Raw genomic sequence first — 6290 nt, 5'->3', positions numbered from 1 at the left:
TATGTGACATGGAAAACTTACATAATGTTGAGGTTAAATACCTTGGCGGAATGGAGGTTACGATTATATTTGAATCGGTTGAGCAAGCTAATCAAATCTTAAATGCAAAAAATCATTGTATTCATAAGTGGATGACTAATATCCGTAAATGGGATAAGAATCATAAGTGTCAAGGTCGAATCACGTGGCTTAATATTACGGGTATCCCGGTACAGTTTTGGAATGAAAATACATTTAAATCTATTGCCGGATGGTGGGGACAACCTCTTGAATTTGTAAACTGCTCGCTTAATGGTAATCATGTAACACCCTAGGAAAATCCCACATCGCCCACGAACATGAGTGATCATGGGATTATAAGGTAATACTCACGCTTAAATGACACAACGCGTTTTGGGATCATAGGCTGAGTAGAAGTGCGAGTACGTTGTGGTTAAGCGTGCTCGGGCGAGAGCACTACCAGGATGGGTGACCTCCTGGGAAAGTGCTTCTCGTGTGTGGTCGCCAAGAAAAAGCCGTGCGCCTGCGGGCAAAGCGAACAATATTGTGGTCATGTTAAGCTGGGGTGTTACAGAATGGTATCAGAGCCACTCATGTGCCGTTGGGGGTGGTGGGGCAAACCTCATCGAGGACGATGAGTCCCTAAGGGGGGTGAATGTAACACCCTAGGCAAATCCCACATCGCCCACGAACATGAGTGATCATGGGATTATAAGGTAATACTCACGCTTAAATGACACAACGCGTTTTGGGATCACAGGCTGAGTAGAAGTGCGAGTACGTTGTGGTTAAGCGTGCTCGGTCGAGAGCACTACCAGGATGGGTGACCTCCTGGGAAAGTGCTTCTCGTGTGTGGTCGCCAAGAAAAAGCAGTGCGCCTGCGGGCAAAGCGGACAATATTGTGGTCATGTTAAGCTGGGGTGTTGCAAATCAAAACTTGGTTGTTGCTAAAGTGTTGGTTAAACTTACAGATGCTCATTTAGTACATGATATAGTTCGGGTAATTTTAGATAGCTCGATTTTCTTCGCTTATGTTTCTGAAGAAGTTAATAGGATTTTCAAAATTGACACTAAATATGACTGTGATGATGGTGATGGGAGTGATGGCGTTTCAGAGTCGGATGATCATAAATCGATAGAAATTAAGAATGAGGATAATGAAATGGCCACGGATTTCTTTGAAGAAATGATGTCTAATTATCAAAAAGAACAAGTAGAGGATACACACTCTAAATGTCGGGTATCGGAAAGCAGTTTCCATGAAAATAAATCGAAAGCTAATAATGTGTCGATGCATGGTTCGTAAGGTGTGTTGCGCAATCCGGATAATAATATCTCGGAGCCCTCTATTGTTAACGAGCCAATTAATCTCACGCCTACTAATGAGAACAATTTGGGCCAAAACCATGTCTTGGAGGAAGTTAACGACAACATCGAGATGGTAAGCGGGCCTGGGTCTACTGTTGGGCTAAATCCGGCAACTAATTCATGTCAGGTCCATGTAGACGATGGGCCTTCACCAATTCCTGTATATTCACCTGGTGTTGAATATGTGCCATATAAGTCAAATACCGATCAGAATGACATGACTAGTTCGAAACCAAACTTATCGCCGATCAACATTGAAAATCAAAAATCGTGTAATTCCAGTGATGTTCCTCCAGGTTACCAACCTCCTCCGTTATATAAGGATGATATATGTTCGTTTCTACCCACCTTTAAAGCTGTGCAGGTGTGTGGAAAAAATGTATCTCCGAACAAAAGTGCAAGTAATATTAATCTGGTCCATGATTCGGCGTTTGAGAATGAGGTGAACAGCAAGGTTAACAGCAAAAAAAGTAGTGCTAAAGTGGTGGCTGCTGGGTCAGGAAATATGGGATCAATCAGTGAACACTCAATCTCGAAGGCTCCCTACAAACCAACTTCAAGCAACGAACATGCACTCTCAAATGGTAGCTCGGGGCTAAAAGAATTCGGGACAGAGATCGGGCTTGAATGGGTCGGGCCACCGTCAGGGAAGTAACTCTATCTCCCACTTCGTTTTCTTCTAATTAATTTACTTAAAATGAAGATAATTTCTTTAAATGTACTTGGGCTCGGGAAACTTGAAAAAGAAAAGTTTAATTGGATAAAAAATGTAATTCGTTTTCATAACCCGGACATCTTCGCCATCCAAGAATCAAAAAGAAAACGTGTCACTGATTTTATGATTGAATCGTTATGGGGCAATAAAAACTTCAAATATATTTTTAAACCATCGGTGGGGCTGTCGGGTGGGTCAATAACGATATGGGACCCTTCTAGATTTTGTGTATCCGGGGAGGTTGAACAAGAATTTTTCTTGGGGATTCGTGGTCGTTGGGCGGGCAAACGTGTTGATTCTATTATATTAAATGTTTATGGGCCATATAATGATACTTTGAAACAAATGCTATGGGAAAGTCTTGATAATATTATGCAGGTAGATGTTGATGATTGGATTATTTGCGGGCACTTTAATGAAGTAAGGCGAAGATCAGAAAGGAAAAATTGTGAATTTATTGAAAATAGAGCAAAGATGTTCAACGATTTCATCGACAAGGCGAACCTTATTGAAATCCCATTGGGAGGCATGAAGTTTACGAGAATCAGCGATGACGGGTTAAAATATAGTAAACTTGATAGGTTCTTGGTCTCGGAATCATGTTATGCATCCTGGGCTGGTATTTCCGCGTGTACTCTTGATAGAGATTACTCCGATCATTGCCCCATCATCCTGCAAGATTTGAATAATGATTTTGGGCCAAAACCAACTAGGATCTTTAATAATTGGTTTGAGGATGAGAAATGTGTCGACTTGATAAAAGATACGTGGGGTACCGTCATTCGAAACCCAAGGGCGGAGTGTGTTTTTTGTGATAAACTAAAGAATGTCAAAGTGGAGTTGAAAGAAAAGTGCAACCCAAAATTTAACAGTTTAAATGTTGAGATCGACACCCTTCACAAAGAAATTTCTGAATGGGAAAACCTCCTTGAGTCTCGTGATCTCTCGGATACGGAGATCGCTTCGTGGTTGGATTCGAAAAAAAAGTGGGTTCTTAAAGATAAGGAAAAAGCGGCCATATTGAAGCAAAAGGCTAGAATTAAATGGGTAATCGATGGGGATGAGAACAACAAGTATTTTCACTCGTGCATTAAAAGAAGGCAAAACAAAAACAACATTAGGGGTATTAATTTAAACAGTTTATGGACGGAGAACCCGGACGAAATCAAGTTGGCCGCCTTTTCATATTTCAAAAATCGTTTTAGCAACACAAACGAGCGTACTTTCAAAATTCGGGGTCCATTAGAAAAAATGCTCAAAATTGATGAGGCATCGAGCCTGGAAGTACCATTTACACTTTCCGAAATTCACGATGCCATTAAAGATTGTGGGGGCGAAAAGGCCCCGGGGCCCGACGGTTTTAATATGAAATTTTTTACAACACATTGGGACGTTGTAAAAGAGGATCTTCTTGCGGTGTTTACTCGTTTTTGGGATGTCGGCAAAATTTCTAAAGGTTGTAACTCTTCTTTTGTCACCTTAATACCGAAAAAGAACGACCCACTAGGCTTCGGGTATTATCGACAAATTAGTTTAATCTGTTGTTTATACAAAATACTATCAAAAGTTTTAACTAAAAGGCTTCAAAGGGTGATATCTTCAGTCATTGGTTTCGAGCAAAGTGCATACATCAAAAACTGGTATATTCTAGATGGCGTCCTAATCGCAAACGAAGTTCTTCATGATGTCAAGGTTACTAAAAGGAAAGGCTTCTTATTTAAAGTCGATTTTGAGAAAGCCTTTGATAGTATTAGTTGGGACTTTCTTATGGAAATCATGGAACTAATGGGATTTGGTCATCGTTGGCGAAAATGGATTCACGCTTGCCTCTCATCCGCGTCTATCTCAATTTTAATAAACGGGTCCCCAACAAAAGAATTTGCTCTTCAGAAAGGCGTGAGACAAGGGGATCCCCTATCCCCTTATCTCTTCATCATGGTTGCCGAAGGTTTAAACCACCTCACTAAATTGGCCACCTCTCACGACCGGTTCTCGGGGATTCCTATAGGGCGGGGGGTTATTCGTGTCACGCACTTGCAATACGCGGATGACACCTTGTTTTTTGGCGAATGGAATAGACGAAACGTGCAAAACCTTACTAAAATTCTTAAATGCTTTGAATCGACATCGGGATTAAAAATCAATTTCCATAAGAGTTGTGTTTATGGTCTCGGGGTATCCAAATCTGAAACTGAAAATATGGCAGCCTGGCTTGGTTGTGTAGCAGGTACATTCCCGATCACCTATCTGGGTCTTTCGCTTGGTTCGTCTATGAAGCAATCTAAAGCTTGGGACCCGGTTTTTGATAAGTTTGGTAAGCAACTCGCGGATTGGAAAGCTAGATCATTATCATATGGCGGGAGGCTCACCCTAATTAAAGCGGTATTATCTAGTCTACCTCTCTATTTTTTTTCATTATATTTATCCCCATCGTGTGTCATTGAAAAACTGGAGGGTCTGAGACGACGCTGTTTTTGGGGTGGGTCCTCCGAGGTCTCAAAAATGGCATGGATTAAATGGGATTCATGTCTATTGCCTCGTGAGTTCGGTGGGTTGGATATTGTCCCTCTTGCATTTAAAAATCGGGCTTTGCTTTCTAAATGGTGGGGGCGTTTTTATAATGAAAATGACTCGCTTTGGGTGTCGATTATAAAAACTATTTATGGTGAAGATGGGGGTCTAAGTTCATCATTTTCTCCCCCTTCTTCTCGAGCCTCTTCCACTTGGGCGGGTATTCTTAAAGTGGGTAAAAATATTTTTATTGATAACTCTGCTTTCGCACATTCGTTTAAAAAAAGGATTTCTGATGGTTGTAGCACTCGGTTTTGGGGCGATTATTGGGTTGGGGATTGTTTACTAAAAGTTAAATTTAATAGACTTTTTCGACTTGATTCCAATAAAGATGCCACCGTCCTTGACCGCGTCCGTTGGGAGGGCTCCAATATTCATACCTCTTGGTGTTGGTCCCGCGATATCTCGGGGATATTGGTCGGGGACCTCACCAACCTTACTAACCTTTTATCGAGTTTTGTTCCATGTAGCTCAGGTCGTGAAGAATGGTCATGGTCTTGGAGCAAGGATGGGTCGTTTTCGGTTAAGAAGCTCACGGATCTCTTAGTTCGTGCCAATCTACCCAACACTTCCTCGTGTATTAAGACGCTTCGCAACTACCTTGTCCCGCTTAAAGTCGAATTGTTTATTTGGCGTACTCGTCACAAACGGTTACCTACGAGAGTCGAACTTGATAAGCGTGGGATGGATTTGGGTACGGTTCGATGCCCGGTTTGTGACAACGGGCTTGAATCGGTGGATCACTCCATCATTTTATGTAGTTTTGCTTTCGACGTTTGGAGCAAGGTTTTCGATTGGTGGAATCTTGGTCCTTTTTCAAACATGAGTATAAATGAAGCTTTTCTCGGGAACGGTCACACGTTTACTACCGATGTTGGTAAACAATTGTGGCAAGCTACCGATTGGGTTACAGGATATTCGATTTGGAAGAATAGAAACGTTTTCACATTCACTAAAGCTAAACCGACTAGCACTTTGGTCTTTAAAGACATCCAACTTAAAAGTTTTGAATGGTTCTCTAATAGGATAAAAGGCATCAAAATCGAATGGGATGTATGGTTAGCAAATCCACGTGCTTACGATTCGCTGGCTCTTTCATCAAAGAGATTCGGGATTGGTTAATATGTTGTACTCCACGCAGGTTTTTTGCCCCAATCCTGGAGTAATCGTTTTGGTCGAGAGAATTTGGGATGGTTAGGGGTGCTTTGTCGTTGAATTGCCAACACTGTGCCCTGTTACCATTCCAGCTTGTTAAGTTAATTATTTTCAAGTCCAATCTCGCCCTTAATGATAATGAACGGACTAAGGCGTTTTCATGCCATCTGTGGAGTCTTTTCATCTAGGTCTCTATAATTTTTCTCGTTTTTGGTTCTATAGATGTATGTGCTTTTATGTAATTGGAATTCCTTGTAAATGTTTTGTTTTCATATATATAATATATAATATATATACTATTATGCCGTTAAAAAAAAAAAAAAAAAAAGCCGTAGTGGATATCGATTGAACTCCATTCCTCGTTATCCATTACTTATTCTTTCATCTGAATTAATTTGTTTGTCTTGGATTTGTAAATTTAGGGAAAACATAACAACCCAATGGGCAATGACCCAAACAGTAACCAAAACAAACTTACCGA

This window comes from Rutidosis leptorrhynchoides, chromosome 1, assembly GCF_046630445.1.
Source record: "Rutidosis leptorrhynchoides isolate AG116_Rl617_1_P2 chromosome 1, CSIRO_AGI_Rlap_v1, whole genome shotgun sequence".
NCBI lineage: Eukaryota > Viridiplantae > Streptophyta > Magnoliopsida > Asterales > Asteraceae > Rutidosis > Rutidosis leptorrhynchoides.
Note: the sequence above shows the minus strand (reverse complement) of the source record.